The 17,061-nt window shown below is 42.9% G+C and overlaps 1 non-coding gene across 1 annotated transcript; it reads left to right on the top strand.

The window, feature by feature from the left end:
• The first annotated feature begins 11,655 nt into the window (after positions 1-11,655).
• On the top strand, positions 11,656-11,749 carry TRNAI-UAU. Its single transcript has 2 exons — positions 11,656-11,693; positions 11,714-11,749. It is a non-coding gene; the product is annotated as a tRNA-Ile (tRNA).
• The last annotated feature ends 5,312 nt before the right edge of the window (positions 11,750-17,061 follow it).

Raw genomic sequence — 17,061 nt, 5'->3', positions numbered from 1 at the left:
GGCGAGGTGGGGGGGGGGGGTGCCGGCGGAGCTAAACTGTAGAAAGTATAGATTTCAATCAAAACAGAAACTCAAGTCACGGGTCTGGCTATGGCCTCTGTAACCAAAATGAGTCAATATATAATATATTAAATCTGAATTCTGCTGCTTTTGACTATTGTATTGATGAACATTATCGTAACCATTGTCTTATGGTTCTCTCGTATCCCTTCATTTAAGTCTTCTCGTGCTTTTCTGAATTCCTCATGTTCATTGTTTATTATGGTGTAATAATATTCCACCATATTCATCGAGCACAATTTGTTAAGCCATTCCTTAAATGAGGGGCACCTGCTACTTCCTGGTTTTTGCTACCTCAAAAAGTCTAACTCCTTTTTGAAAAAGTTGATTCTACTGGAAGGGGTTACTTCCTTAATGCCTTGGTAGTTAAATAAACAAAATGTGGCATAACAACGCAAAACAAACCAGAAAAACAGGCTTTAGCAACCAGATTAATTCATCTCCGATTACGTCCTATCTCGATAGCATTAGCCCCCAAGAGAGGTTACCCTACTCATTTTCTTTTTTTTTTAGTGAGGCAATTGGGGTTAAGTGACTTGCCCAGGGTCACACAGCTAGTAAATGTTAAGTGTCTGAGGCCACTTAACAAGTTCACAAACATTTTTCCACATAAATATTTTATTCTTTTCCAGTTACATGTAGGGATAGTTTTCAACATTTGTTTTTATAAGATTTCTTGTTTCAAATTTTTTCCCTCCCTCCCCCTCTCCCCAAGACAGCAAGCAATCTGATATAGGTTACACATGTACAATCACATTAAACATATTTCTGCATTAGTCATGTAATGAGAGAAGAATCAGAGCAAAAAGGAAAAACCTAAAAAAAAGAAAACAACAACAAAAACAAGGGAAGTTGTATGGTTCTATCTGCATCCAGATGCAATAGTTCCTTTTTTTTTCTTTTTTTTTTTCTGGATTTGAAGAGCATTTTCCATCATGAGTCCTTTGGAACTATCTTGGACCATTGTATTGCTGAGAAGAATCAAGTCTATCAAAGTTGATCAACACACATTGTTCTTGATATGTCCACAAACATTTATGAAGTGTGTGCCATGTGCCAGACACTTAAACACAGAGAAGAATACATATACAAACAAAAAGACAGTCCATGCTCTCAAAGATTTTCTATTCTGACGGGGGGTGGGGACAACAAATAAAGGGGAGCTGAAAAGAGGGGGTGCCCACGTGGGTGCATGGAAGGAGAAGTCCGGAGAGGACTTCTGGGCATTTCCTCAAAATGGAAGTTCTTGGAGGAACTTGCCAATTGGAGGAGTGGATTGTAGGGGCAGAGACATTTAGGGTGAAAAGGCTGGTCCAAGAAGCTTCCCTGAATTCCCAAGCTGAAAGCTTTCTCTCCTCCCTCAAATATATGTAGAGTTCCTTGGTCTTTCTTTTGTCCTCAACATTCTTTAATGACTATTATGCTTACTTGATTTCATGTTCATCCCTAAAGAAGAAAGTAAGCTCTTTGAGAGCAGGTACTCTTTTCTTCCTTTTCCCTTTTGCCTTTACTTTCTCCCCTCCCCCCCCTTTCCCTTCCTCTCCTTTTCCTAGACCTATCTTACTACTTTGACACTTAGTATTTGCCAAATTTGAAAAGTCAGATGATAGGTCAAAGGTACAAAATATGAAGAAAGGTGCTGGATTTCTCATTAACTATCTAGAGGAGGTCCTTGAATTTTATGCATAGTTTAGGCTTGACCAAGTAGCAGAGATGTTTCTGTTATTCAATACAAGAGTGACAGGATGAAAGTGGCTTACTCTCCTTTGTGATGAAATCCTGTAATGACCTCGACCCCAGTGGTCCCTATGAGAGAAAGGAAATAGTCTCCCCTCAGAAAAATGCTGTTATCTCAGAAAACAAGACATAAGAAAGGAAGATGGCAGGAAGGGGGCTCAAGGCAAAAAAATAGTCTTGCAAGTGTCTAGAAGTAGATATAGAAGAGAACTTCTAGCTAGTCCAAGTGTGCCAAAGGTTAAAGCTAGGTTGTACTGAGCTTGTTTAATTAGCTTATGCATATTAACTGCCAATACCCCAAAGGTGGAGACTGCTGACATTTTCAAACATTCGATGTATGTAATGGGAGGGGAGACATGTAAGGAGGAAATATGTAGAGACTTTCTAGGAAGATTGTGCACCTCTGTGTCCTCAACCAATGAGGCGAAGAGGGAAGGGACCTTTTTGATAGGATTAGGGATTAAAAAGAATAGTTTGCTGTGGCAAATCTCGCCACTCTTCTAAAGTGTGTGCCCAATCTTGCAAGAATGTAATAAAGCCGTCATATATTCACTAAAAAGGAAAGTCCAGTATTTTTATTTCTAACACCTATATTCTCAAATGTTTTCTGTATAGTTATAGAGGGAAGATAGAAATATAAAGGAATAAAAAGTATTAGGAGACCCTGTTTTCCAGAGTCCTCTAAGCAAGCTCTGCCCTGAGCTCAGCATAACAACAATCCTTTGCACCCACCCTCTGGATGATCACCCTCTGACTTTGACCAGCACTCTGAGCTTGGACAGGTATCCATGTTCCAGTTACAATGTCCTGCCATGAATCAAACTTGTCCCGTTCTTGCTGTTACTCATTGTCAGGACTACAGATCACTGCAGAGCCAATAGTATAAGTATTGAGATCTCCCCACACTGCCACAGGCCTCCTTAGTAGGACACATGTATCCTTGTTTGCAAGCCATTTCCCTAACTCTGAAAATAAAACTTCTATTTAATTCCTGATTCACCTGTCTCTGGTCTGCTCTATTTTTCTCCTGCTGCCCTCAGGTTAGAGGCCAGTTCTTGACACGAACAATCATAGTTGCCTCTTGAGAGGCAAAATTCTGGTTAGGTTTGGGGCAGGGAAATCATGGAGGGTGAACATAGATGAGCATTTCTCTTGTTCTAATGGATTCCCATTGATTGTTTTATCTCTAAGTACTGTAACATTTTAAATGTAGATGACTCTCATCTGTTTAACCAGCCTTAATCTATTTCCTGAACAACAGTTCTTTATTACCATCTTTTAGACATCTCCATCTGGGAGGCCAACTGGCATTTGAAACTGAAGATGGCTAAAATGGAGCTCATTACTCCTTCTACCTCATAACCTACCTCTCTTCCAAATAGTCTGGTTTCTGTTAAGAAAAATCATGCCAGTGACCCAGGTTTACAACATTGGAGTCATCTCACCCCTCCCAAATTCAATGAGTTGCTCAATCTTGTCAATCATACCCCGCAAATTGTCAGTTGCCTGCTGGAGACACAAATGAAAAGAGCAGCAGTCTCAGGTCATGCACGAGAGACAAAGTTCAATCACAGGATGTTGAGCATATATACAAAAACATATCAGAAGGTTGGTCAGTGTATCTATGTCGGTGGAACAAACTTAAGCACTGTAACATTAGAAATTTCACCATGATGATTATCAGGAACGGGGTGTTTTGGGGGTGGGTATTTTTTGGTTAGCATGACTGAAACACTGTGTTAGTGCATTCGATCTAATCTTGTTCTTGATTAACTTGTACTTCTGTATCTTGGCTACAGTCCTGCGGTCATGTTTCTGGTCTTCCAGCTAATGACACAGGAGCTGTTGCTCAAGCACAGAAAATCATACTGTATTTTGTTAACCTATTCCAATCTAACCCCCACAGTTGCCCAGTTTTGTCAATCCTACCTCTAACAACAAGAATTCCCAATCTTTCTTATGTCATGGTCTCTTTTGACAGTCTGATAAAGCCAATAAGCAACATAAAATATTTCTTTCCTTTTTTTCAATGAACAGAAGTACATTTTCCATCCCTTTCCTCCCTGCCAATTGAGCAAATAAAAAAAATCAATATAACGATTATGCATAGGCAAGAAAATCAAATCCCCACATTGGCCACAACCCTCAAATATGTCTTATTCCGCACCCCCAGTCTATCATTTCTCAACCAGGTGATGGGTATCCTGCCTAATCGTGGGTCCTTTGAAATTGTGTTGGTCATTACACCTGAGTTCTTAAGTCTTTCAAAGTTACTTGTTTACAGTGTTATTGTAACTTTATAAGTTCTTTTCCTTGTTCTGCCCACTTCATTCTGTATTTATTCATACGAGTCTTCCTAGGTTTCACTAAAACCATCCCTTTCATCATTTCTTATGGCACAGTTGTGTGGTACTATATTCATCTGTCATAATTTGTTCAGCCATTCCCCAGCAGAGGGCAACCCCTTAGCTTCTAGTTCTTTTCTCCTACATAAAGAAATGCTATAAATATTTCTGTACATGACTCGTTTTCCTCTTTCTTCGATCCCTTTAGGATATAGACCTGGTACTAGTTTTGCTATGTCAAAGAGGATGTACAGTTTAATGTCTTTCTGGGCATAGTTCCAAGTCACTTTCCTAAATGTCTGGACCAATTTATAGTTCCACCAACAGTACATTAATATTTGTGTTTTATTGTAGCCTCTCCAACATTGATTCCCCATTTTTGGTTAATTTTGCCAAACTGATGACTGTGAAGTGGAATGTCAGAGTTGCTTTTATTTGCATTTCACTAATAGTGATTTGGAGTATTTTTGTGTTTGTTTATAATTTGGCTTCTTCCTTTGAAAACTCTTCATACCCTTTGATTATCATTTGGGTATGTAATTATTCTTATAAATTTCAATGAGTGGCTTATATACCTTAGAAACATTACCTTTGTCAGAGAAACTTGATGCAATATCTCCCCAATTACTTTTACTTTAATTTTAGTTGCATTGGTTTTGTTTCTGCGAAACATTTTTCATTTTATGTACTCAAAATTGTCCACTTTATCTTCTGTGATCCACTCTGTCCCTTCTTTGATCTTATGTATAGGTCAGAAAGATAATTAGACTGTTTTTGAAATAGTCACTATGGTAGTGACCTTTTTGGGGGGGTTGGGGTTTTTTTGGGGTTTTTTTTGGTTTTTTTGGTGAGGCAGTTGGGGTTAAGTGACTTGCCCAGGGTCACACAGCTAGTAAGTGTTAAGTGTCTGAGGCCAGATTTGAACTCAGGTCCTCCTGAATTCAGGGCCTGTGCTCTATCCACTGCACCACCTAGCTGCCCCTAGACTGTTTTTAAATGAAATGAAACACATTGGATTATAAAAGAAATCAATTATAGAAAACTGCATTCTTTCCTTTCTTCCTTCTTTCTTTCTTTTTCTCTATTATCTATCTATCTATCTATCTATCTATCTATCTATCTATCTATCTATCTATCTATCTATCTATCTATCTATCTATCTATCTATCATCTATCCAAACAGCTCTTGTATCTGTTCCCTTCTCTATATGCACACTACCACCACTCTAGTTTAGGCTTTCATCATCTCTTTTTTTTTTTAGGCTTTTAAGCATTTATTAAAGTATATTAGGGGTTAGTAAAGAGAGAGAGAAAGCCGCCTTCACCTAGCTATCCATGCTTCCAAAGAGAACACGGGAAGTTCTGAAAGTTAGGAGATCTGTCTACTCTGCCTGCCCCTGCCACCACAGGCTTGTTCCAGAAAGAGCCTGATCCTCAGTCCATTCTAGTGGAAGCTTCCTGTGGCTTCATCATCTCTTGATATATTGTTGCAGTGGTCTCCCCTATTTCCAGTCTCTCCCTCTCCAGTTCCAATCCATCTTCTATAAAACTACCAAAATAATCATCCTTAAAACTGGTCTCCCCTTGTTACTGCTTTGTTCAGTAAGCTTCAGTGGTTTCCTATTGCCTCAAGAATAAAATGCAGTCTCTTCAGTTTAGCATTTAAAAGCCCTTCACAGCCTATTTCCAGCCTTCTTTTTCAAACTTATTCCACATCATTTTTACTCACTCTGCCACCCCTCCCATCAGCTGTTCCTTGAATTTAGCATTCCAGCTCCACTTCCACTGGATTTGTGCAGTATGTGTATCCCTATACCTAAAATTCAGTAGCCTTTCACCTCCAAATTAAGAATTTCTAGTTTTCAGGCATAGACCAACATCTTACACCATATACCAAAATAAAGTCAAAACGGGTACAAGATTTAGACATAAAGGGTGATACCATAGATAAATTAGGAGAGGAATGAGTAGTTTACCTTTCAGATCTATGGAGAGGAAAACAATTTATGTCCAAACAAGAGAGAGAGGATATTATGAAATGCAAAATGGATGACTTTGATTACATTAAATTAAAAAGGTTTTGTACAAACAGAAGCAATGCAGCCAATAGAAGGGAGGCAAAAAGCTGGGAAACAATTTTTACAGCCAGTATTTCTGATAAAGGCCTCATTTTAAAAATATATAGGGAACTAAATCAAATTTATAAGAATGTATGTCATTCCCCAATTGAGAAATGGTCAAAGGATATGAACAGGCAATTTTCTGATGAAGAAATCAAAGCTATCTATTGCCACATGAAAAAATGCTCTAAATCACTATTGATTAGAGAAATGCAAATTAAAACAACTCTGAGGTACCACCTCACACCTGTCAGGTTGGCTGACGTGACAAAAAGGAAAATAATAAATGTTGGAGAAGCTGTGGAAAAATTGGAACACTATTGCATTGTTGGTGGAGCTGTGAACTGATTCATTCATTCTGGAGAGCAATTTGGAACTATGTCCAAAGGGCTATACGGCTGTTCATACCCTTTGACCCAGTGGTACCACTGCTAGGTCTGTATCCCAAAGAGATCATAGAGGAAGGAAAAGGACCCACATGTACAAAAATATTTATAGCAGCTCTCTTTGTGGTGGCAAAGAATTGGAAATGGAGGGAATGCCCATCATTTGGGGAATGACTAAACAAGTTGTGGTATATGAATGTAATGGAATACTAAAGAAACGATGAGCAGGAGAATTTTAGAGAAACCTGGAAGGACTTACATGAACTGATGTGGAGTGACATGAGCAGAACCAGGAGAACATTGTACACAGTAACAGCAACATTGTGTGATGAACAATGGTGATAGACTTGGCTCTTCTCAGCAGTGCAATGATACAAAACAGTTTCAAAGAACTCATGATGGAAAATGTTCTCCACATCCAGAAAAAGGAACTGTGGATTCTGAATGCAGATTGAACCATATTGTTTCTATTTTGGGGGCTTTCTTTTTCTTTTTTGAGGTTTTCCCCTTGTGTTCTGATTCTTCTTTCACAATATGACTAATGCAGAAATATGTTTAATGTGATTGTACATATATAACCTATATCAGATTGCTTTTCATCTTGGGGAGGGGGGAGGGAAGGGAGAGTGGGAGAATAATTTGGAACTAAAAATCCTATGAAAACAAATGTTGAAAACTATCTTTACGTGTAACTGGAAATTAATAAAATACTGTTATGATTTAAAAAATAAAAAAATAAAAGAATTCCTAGTTTTCTTCTAAGCAGAGTTAGCCAGTCAATAAACGTTGAATGCTTACTATGTGCTGGGTATACAAAGAATTGCACAAGGCAGTCTCTGCCCTCAAGGGGCTCCCAGTCTGATGGAGGAACGTGACACATCAAAAGAAGCTAAAAAGGGAGGGAGGAAGTTACCTGTCACAGGGGCATGATAAAATCAGATGTGAAATAATGAGATGGCTGCCCTTTGCACCCTCCTTAAGTGGAGGATCTGAGTTGTCCACCCTTTCCAATAAGAGGAAAGGAGTGGACCCAGGGGCAGGAGGCACTGAGGAAGTGTGAATTTCAGGGTCAACAGTGATCTTGCAGGATGGTGAGTTTCTGGAGACCACTATAAAGTCCAGGAAAGCAGTCGGGTGGGAAATGATGAATGCTCAGGTGCCAGTTCCTGTGTGTGGGTTTCTTGATCCCCATAGTTAGGGCTCAAATTGAATTGTATTTGCTTAATTCAACTGAACAAATAGTTATTAAGCACCTACTATGTTCTAGGCATTATGCTCAATGCTTGAGATACAAACACAAAGGCCCCTACCCTCAAGGGGTTTGTAGTCTACTAGTGGAGGCTTGAGGGAACCATTGGTGCAAAGGCAGTTAGGGGGCAGTTGTAGTTATGTTTGGAGAACAGGCTAGTTTGGAATGGAAAGTGAAAGGGGTAGGTGGGTAATATGAAAGAAAATGGGAAAATGCTTTCTGAAGGTGTGGGACTAGCCTGTATATTTTTCTTAGCAAGAGGAAAACACTGAAGATTTTTGAGTCAGGGGACCATATAGTTAGAAACCTGTCACAAGAATACTAATTTGGTGATTTATAGAGAATGGATTGGATAGGGAAGAGACTAGAGATAGTGAGATAAAGAACTATTGAAATGGTCTAGGTGATGGATTATAAGGGCCTGAACCAGAAAAGTGGCAGTATGAGGGTAGAGAAGGAAATAGATATAAAATACATTTGGGAGGTAGAGTAGATGACAACTGGTTGTTTGTTGTATCCCCAGTAGAATACAAACTCCCTGAGGGTAGGGAGTATCTGTCCTTATCTTTGTGTTAATTGGGGTACAAAACCAGTAGGTATTTAATGAATACCATGCTCTGCAGGTAGTGGGGGGTATGTGTGTGTGTGTGGGGGGGGGATCAGCCATGGGCCTTGGGATCAGGAAGGCCTGAGCTCAAGTTTGAGTTGTGTTAAGTTGGCCAAACCACTAAATTTTTTTAGGGGCCCCAGGCAATTCTGAGTGTACAGTGCTGAGCGGTTTCCAGTCTTCGATGATGCAAAGAGTTTTTGCATAGGGAATTCTCTACACCAGTGAAATCACAGACTCCACCCTCTCAGCTCCTCTAGCCTCCAGTCTTCCGCCCCGAGCTTATTGAATTGACCTTAAAGCTATTCTGATCCAATCCACTGATTTTATGAATGAGTAAACAGACTTTAGATCAATTGACCCCTGGTCTCACTGATCAGGGACAGATTCAGAATGAGAAACGAGGCCCCTCGCTTTATTCTCATTACACCACACTGTCAATCCGAACTTGGTGATTATTAGGTGAATTTGATTTCTGTATATATACAAACACGTAAGGAAATGAACAATCATTCAACTCGTGTTTATCAAAGGCCTGCCATATGCTAGTTTCCAGGGATAAAAAAGAATGAACCTCCTGCTTTTTCAAAGCACTAAAGATTACTATAACCCTAGCGAGTGAGTGTGGGGGTGCTGTTTCTGGCACTCTCCCCATTAAATATTTTTCTGGAGGCCTGAACCAACGGCATCAGCCTTCAGAAAGACTGGCATATAAAGAAGCCTTGACCAGCGGGCATCTCTCCCTTTCTTTCACTTCTGGGTGGGTTATGGGGTGGGGGGAGATGGGTGGGTGGGGCTGGGACGGGGAGTGAAAGCCTAAGAAAGGCCCGGCCTACCCAAGGCAGATCCAGTACTAGATACTTGGCTGAGCCCCTTTTTCTCAACCTCTCTCCTTTCCTGGTCGAGGGCGCTCTCTAGTGGCTACTTGTCTGGATGGCGTTAGGACAGAGATTTAGATTACCAGCTCCTTAGCAGTGGTTGTTACGCAGGAAAGTCAGAAGGCATTTGTTTATTTGTTTATTTAAAATTATTGTTATTTCATTAAATATTTTCCAATTACATGTAAAAATGTTAACACTCATTTTAAAAAATTCAAAATTCTCCCTCCCCGCTCCTGGAAAAGGAATTTCTTACTGACTATACATGTGAAATCATGCAAAACATATTTTCATATTAACCACGTTGCAAAAGAAAACTCAAACAAAATAAAACAAAAATAAAGTTTTAAAAATATGCTTCAGTCTCTCTGGAGGTGGATAGCATTTTTCTTCATGGGTCCTTTGGAACAGTCTTGCATCATTGTCTAGATCAGAGTTGCTAAGTCTTTCACAGATGAACATCCTTACAATATTGCTCCAACAGGCTCCTGTGTATTAAGCACCCACTACGCATTCCAGAAACGTAAAAGACAGTTTCTGTTCTCAAGGCCCAATTACTCAACAAGAATTTATTTATAGAAGGAGCAGTATTTAAGAATATCTGGACTCCGTATGTGTTTTTCATTCTTAAGGCCAAGAAAGTAGAGATAAGATGAAAATGTTTATTTCACAGTAAAATTTTAATTATCTTATTGTAATTATTTTTATTTACGGTGCATTTGCACAGAGGAAGAAAAGAAATATAATTCCATGTCTATCGATGACCTGCCAGGTCCTTCTAGAGTTAAGGGCCTACTATGTGTCAGGCATTGTGTCAAGCTCAGGGGATAAAGAGCCAAAAATGAAAGTTGCTGCCTTTTAGAAGCTTAAATACATACGAAATACATACTAAGTAATTCTGAGGAAGGCCCTGGCTCTCAGGATGGGAAGAGGCGACGCGCAATCAGGAAAAGCCTTATTCAGCACGTGGTGAAAGAAAAGGTAGGTGTTCCACCCTGGCGGAGGTGAGCAGGGGAGACATTTCAGGATTCAGGGGAAAGCGAGTGGAAAGGCGCGGAGGCGGGAGATGAATGTCACGTATAGGAAACAGCAAAGCCAATTCCAAACATCTCCGTTTCTCTGCTTAGGCAGTTTTCCTTGTTCTGGCGTCTTTTATAGAGGAGAGGCAGGAAAAGGGGCTTTCTGCAGATCCTGGAAGCCCTTACGGTTGCGTGCAAAAACCACCCTCCCCCCTGGGGACTTTTTAAAGACCAAGCAGGAACTCGGCTAGAAGAGACTCGAGGGAGGGACTCGGACTACATTCCTCCGGGACATAAAGGCCAAGTGCAATTTACTCCTAGTTAGCCAGACAGGGCTCTCAAGGATTCAAAGTATCCTTCTTCCCCCAGTTCCCTCCCGAGCATCAGCTACCGACTCAGCTTCCCGGGCTCTCCCGGCCTGGCTTCCGCCGGAAGTTTCCTCCGCCCCTGCTGTGCCCTAGCTCCGCCTCCTCTTGCCCGAGCTTTGTTGCATATCCAAAGGCCCGGCCCCCCGCTTCCCTAAGCTCCGCCCCCTCCCGCTCTGCTTTCTTTTTCCAGCTCAAAATCCCTTCTGTCTCTGTAAGCTCCTCCCCAACTTGGATGAGGACTCCGCCCTCAACTCGTCAAGCCCCGCCCCTCTCACAGCTTGGCTTCGCACAGACCCCGCCCCACTCCGCCTAAGCTCCACCCCCTCGAGCTGAGCTTTCCTTTGTTACCGTCCGCCCGGCTTCGCTAGGGGTCTCCCCGTGCCCAGCCCCTCTTCACAGTCCCATCCCAGCTCGAGCAGCTTCTGCCCCCAAGCTTGGCTGCTCGATGGACTCGGGCAGGCAGACAAGGGCCACGGGGAAGGCTCTCGGCGCCTCACACAAGGGCAGAGGGTGGTGGGGCCGCAGCCAGGCCAGCCCGCGGGTGTGGGGGCGGCGGGAGGGCCGGCGTCCCAGGCCCATGACTTGAGAGACCCAGGCCCCCAAACCAAACTAACGGTCTACCCCCCACCCCCACTTCCTGTCCCCTTTAGGCAGGCACCGCTGCGATTTCGCGGCGGATTGAACACGGGGCTCCATGGCCGACCACAGACTAAAAGGGAGTTGGGTTGTGGTTCCAGGCGCCGAGTGCAGAAAGCGGCAGGCTTGGAGTCGGCCCGGGAGCTGAGGGCAGTCGGCGCATGCTCCGTACAGACCCCGAACTCGCCCCTTCCCCATCACGCGGCCAGGGCGAACCCTGATAGGGTGATCCTGAGGCTGCTTCGCCGGAGCTCCAGTGGCGCAATCGGTTAGCGCGCGGTACTTATACAGCAGTACAAGCATAAGCGATGCCGAGGTTGTGAGTTCGAGCCTCACCTGGAGCACGTCCCTTTTGGGCGCCAGTCTCATTTTTTGCCTTCTTCCCCGGGCCGGGAATGCCCCTCATTTAAATAAATCTCCCCAGCTCCGGGGGGGGCGGGGGGCCCCCTGCCGCGTAAGGGAAGCGAGCCGTCCCGGCTGAAGGAGGGCGGTGTCTGGCAGTCCCTGCCTCTGGTCCTCCGAGCCTTAGCCACTGCTCCGCCGCGGAAACCCGGCGGAGAATCGCGGCCTGCCCGGATCCCGGACTGGGAGGATCCCGCAGCCGGGCCCGGCCGGGCCAGAGGGCTGGAGAGAGCCCAGCCTGCCTTGATTCCGCTTGTGAACCCGTCGCGGTCTTCCCGGGGGTCGTCAATGTCATTGCCAGGGCCGTGGGGCTCTGTGTGCTTAGTGTGGGTGGGGAGAGGTTAGTGTTGATGGTAGTGGGACATCGGGGCAGATGATGGGGTGTTGGAGGGGGGTTAGTATGGATGGACTGGTCTCAACATTGCTACATTTAAATTTAATTTAAATGTAACAACACATGATGGGGACTGGCCACACAAAGTTTAAGCCAGGCCACCCCTGCTTTCATGAAACTTACAGTCTGGTTAAGGAGAAGACACACAGAGAATCAATAATACGAGTTCAACAGTACGTATGCATTAGAAAGATGAAAAGCACAGGACTCCATGAATTCCGAGGGGACCAAATTGTGCTGCAAAGGGTTGGATGGGGACTCGAATGAAAAATCCAACAAATGTTTATTAATGTAAATTAAATGTATTCAATGATAGTGAGAGTTCTGAGCAGGCCAGATTTTTGTTGAGGGACGGGGTCGGGGGTGGGGGTGGGGGGGGGAGGAAAGGTGTTTGGGAAAGGGGAAGCATCTTAATTCAACTCCTCTAGCTCTTTTATTTTTTAAATTAAAGGCCCCCAAGGGGCAAGGCAGTGTTCTAGGATAAATGCAAAAATAGAAAACAAGCCCTAAAAGAGCTTCCATTATACATTTCGTTTTTTAAAAATGGGTAGGAATCCAACATTAGAAGACGATATCATTACAGGCTTAGGGAAGACGGAGGACAAAGGCACAAAGTAAAGTTCAGGGCAAGTTTATGTAGATAGAATAGTACAGTTGGAACTGGAGAGTTTATGGAGGAGTATATTGTGTGACATATGGTCGGAATGATAGGGAGAGCCTTGAATGTTTAGAAAAATAAGTTTAATTTTAGATTAGGGATTTGTCCCCTCCCTCCATTAGAATGTAGTAAGTTTTCCATGACTACTCGAGCATAACATATTGAATTGCTTGAGTTCTTGGGGATGGGGGGGGGGGGGCGGGAAAGGAGGGAGGAAGAGAAGTTGTAACACAAAGGTGGTTTTTTTTGTGGGGCAATGAGGGTTAAGTGACTTGCCCAGGGTCACACAGCTAGTAAGTGTCAAGTGTCCGAGACCGGATTTGAACTCAGGTCCTCTTGAATCCAAGGCCGGTGCTTTATCCATGGCGCCACCTAGCTTCCCTGGAACACAAAGTTTTAAAAAAATTGATGTCAAAATTTGTTTTTACATGTAATTTGGAAAATAAAGTTCTAAACGGGGGAAAAAAATTAGTAAGTTCCTCGAGAGTAGGGACTATTTTTTTTTGGTTTGTTTTTTGGGGAGTTTTTTTGCTTTTCTTTGTATCCTGGAACATAAGAAGCGCTTAATAAATACTTGGTGACTGACTGATGAAGGAATACTGTAGAATATATGTAGCATACCTCCTTTGTGCTCAGTCCCTGAACACTTATCAGCCTGACAGAAGGGGTCTGAAGAGTGGCAAGTGCTGTTACTGAGAGAGTGCTAGGGAAAACTGTTGGTGGCTATCCTAATAACAATAATAGTCACATTTAGATAGCTCTTAGGGCAGCAAAGTAGCGCCATGGTGAATACAGTGCTGGGTCTGAAGTCAGGAAGACGAATCTTCATGACTTCAAATCTGGCCGCAGACACTTACTAGCTGTATGACCCTGGCCAAGTCACTTAACCCTGTCTGCCTCAGTCTCATCATCTGTAAAATGAGCTGGAGAAGATGGCAGACTGCTCCAATATTTTTGCTAAGAAAACCCCAAAATGGGATCACAGACCCAGACACAACTAAAACGACAATAACAACATACAACTTTTACTATGTGCCAGGCATTGTGCTAAGTGCTTTACAATCATCATCTCATTTGATCCTAACAACAACCCTAGGAAGTAGGTTCTTTTTTTTTTTTTTTGGTGAGGCAATTGGGGTTAAGTGACTTGCCCGGGGTCACACAGCTAGTAAGTGTTAAGTGTCTGAGGCCGGATTTGAACTGAGATTCCTCCTGAATCCAAGGCCGGTGCTCTATCCACTGCACCACCTAGCTGCCCCCCTTTATATCTTTTAATGAGCCCAAACCAGTTCATCTCCCCATAATAATTTACCAGTTGACTTCGTTCTTTAGCAAAGGCATTTACTTAAATGTCATAGCAATTATGGTAGTTACAAAGCATTTCTTTCTAAATCTGGAGCACACTCTGTCACGAATGTATGCAGAGTATATGGGGGTAAGTACAAGGTACCTGACAACTCTAGAACCGTAGGACCTTAATGTCATTTCTTTTTCTGAACTCTTCTTAAACTTTGTTTCAGGGTGTGACAAGGTGTTCTGATGTTCTGCTGGGCCAGCTAAGGTATCAGATCAGTCAATCCACTGCTAGGCTGGGTCAAGCTGAAGTGCAAATGAGGCACAGAATTCCTTAAATCTAAGTAATTTCTAGGGGAAGGGGACCAATAACTAGGGAGGGGAGGATATCAGGATAGGTCTCCTATGGAAAGTGTTACCTGAACTGAACCTTGAATGAGATTACATATTTTATGAGGTGGAGGTAAGGAAGTGTATTTCAATAAGGAGGGATGCTTCTGGTTAGAACACAGAATGTAGGAAGAACAGTAATTTGTAATAAGAGAGAAACAATCTCTGCTAGGGCTCCTGCATCTCAGAATGCCTAGTTTTTCCATAAAAGGTGATGGAACAGGGGGCAGCTAGGTGGCACAGTGGATAGAGCACTGGCCCTGGAGTCAGGAGGACCTGAGTTCAAATGCGACCTCAGACACTTAACACTTACTAGCTGTGTGACCCTGGGCAAGTCACTTAACCCCCATTGCCTCACTTTAAAAAAAAAAAAAGGTGATGAAACAGTCCTTGAGACTTAATGGACTCAAAGGAGTAAGTCTTGAACCATTGACAGAATTTCCTAGTAGTCTTAACAGCACCCAGGGAGACAGAAGTGCCTTTCTTGATACTGGCCAACCACCATGGGATATGGGGATTTGCATGTACTCCACAGGCTTCCATCGGTCTAAAGTATTCCTTCATTTTATTCAATGTTTTACTCATATCTCACCCTCAGTTAAAGTCTTGTGGTTGAGTCAAATATTGCTCCCACACTGTTGGATGGTGGGTAGACCCTGCTTGATCCCGGGTGTGGTGGCTAAGTCTAGGACCTGCCTTCTGCAGGAATTATCCAGCCTTATCTCCTGTATGGTTCAGGCAATAAATGGGTCAGCGTGGTTGGTGAAGTGGGATCCATCTCAGTGGGTCATTGCCAATCAGATCATTGTAGGCTACAGAGTGTGGGGTTTAATTTATTTGTTCCTTAATGGCATAGACATCTGGAGTTTGGCTCTAGACTCGCACTTAAAGAGCCAGAATCATAGTCTAAGCAATCCCAGAAACTTCGCCTTTCAGAGGCGTTTTCTCTTTTGCCAGGCACCCATCCAATGTTCTCATTCAATCAGATTCAACAGACATGAGGAAGCACCTGTTTTATATATATATAAATGTGTGTGTGTGTATATATGTATATATGTATGTGTGTATACACACACACACACACACACACACACACACACACACATATATATACCTGCTGGGCTAGGCACTGTGGATACAAAACCAAGAATGAAACAGTGCTTGCCCTCAAAGAGCTTACATTCTATTGGGGTAGAATACAACATATAAAAACAACATATAAGAAAGCCAATACATAGAAAATGGAGGTAGTGGGGCACTGGATACCAATTTCTGCTGACAGAAGTAAAGTGCTCAACACCAGGTTATGTCAGGCTCTGGGAGAAGTCTCCTTGAAACTTAAAAGATGATGTTGCTTTCCTGGAGAAAAAAAAAATCACACAAGAATTCAGATGTGAATTTGTGGTGCTGTTGGTGTGGTGGTGCTGTTGGTGAGCAAAGGCATTAGACTCAAAGGATTGGGAGAGCAATGGTGAGAGAGATAAAGGAAGTTCTTAGGGCCCAGCCAGATGGCTGCCACTGCATTTGCCGGAATCAGGATCTAAGACAGCAAAGCCATTTGGAGATCAGAGCTGAGAGGAAAAAGAGGCTGTAATCCTTTGTGTTTGCCAGGAATGTTGCTGAGGTTGAAAGCAACATTTTGTCCCCTCATCGTCTCATCTCCTCTCCTTCTCCAGGGGAGAGCAAGTTCCTATTTCAAAGCTTATCTCTGTTAAAGTGCATTTCTGCTTAATTAGTATTGAAAGTCAGCTTTAGATAGAATCCCATCCATGTTACTCCAGATTTGTGGGCATTTCATTACTGTCCCTGGGGAAGCCAAAGGAAAGAGATGAGACAGAAATAGTGTGGAAAGAGAGGAAAAGGGACAGAGAACACAGAACAACGAAGAGACTCTTTGAGTTTATATTCCAGAACTTTCCAAAGCATGGCAAAAGTTGAGTATGGGATTTTTCCTTGATGAAAACTTGAGGCAGAAGTAAGCAGTTTTGATTGGTAGCAGGAACCTTGGTGAACAAGGAGCAGAAATTTTCTCTTAGAGGAAGTTAGCTTGAGGCAATTGACTTCAGGTAGATTAAAAGAGTCCCGGATGCTTCTGAGGGTGGAATCAGTTGACTCCGGGAAAGTTGCTCCCACAAGAGGGCTGAAGGGAGGAGTTGGGAGAGTGTACATCTCTCTATGGGCAGCTAGATGGTACAGTGGAGAGAGGACTGGGCCTGGACCAGAAAGACTCATCTTCCTGAATTCAAAATTGGCTTCACCCTGAGCAAGTCACTTAACCCTGTTTACCTCAGTTTCCTCATCTGTAAAAATGACCTGGGGAAGGAAATGGTAAACCACTCTAGGATCTTTACCAAGTAAACTCCAAAATGGGGGTATGAAGGGTCAGACAAGACTGAACAACAACTAAGCCTCTTTTTATATGCAAGTAGGAGCCATCTAAGGAGGAATTGTTGCTAAATAATAGGCTGAGGGGGGCAGCTAGGTGGTGCAGTGGATAAAGCACCAGCCCTGGATTCAGG

This window comes from Dromiciops gliroides, chromosome 2, assembly GCF_019393635.1.
Source record: "Dromiciops gliroides isolate mDroGli1 chromosome 2, mDroGli1.pri, whole genome shotgun sequence".
In the NCBI taxonomy this organism is placed as follows: domain Eukaryota; kingdom Metazoa; phylum Chordata; class Mammalia; order Microbiotheria; family Microbiotheriidae; genus Dromiciops; species Dromiciops gliroides.
This window is presented reverse-complemented; position numbering and strand designations above follow the sequence as displayed.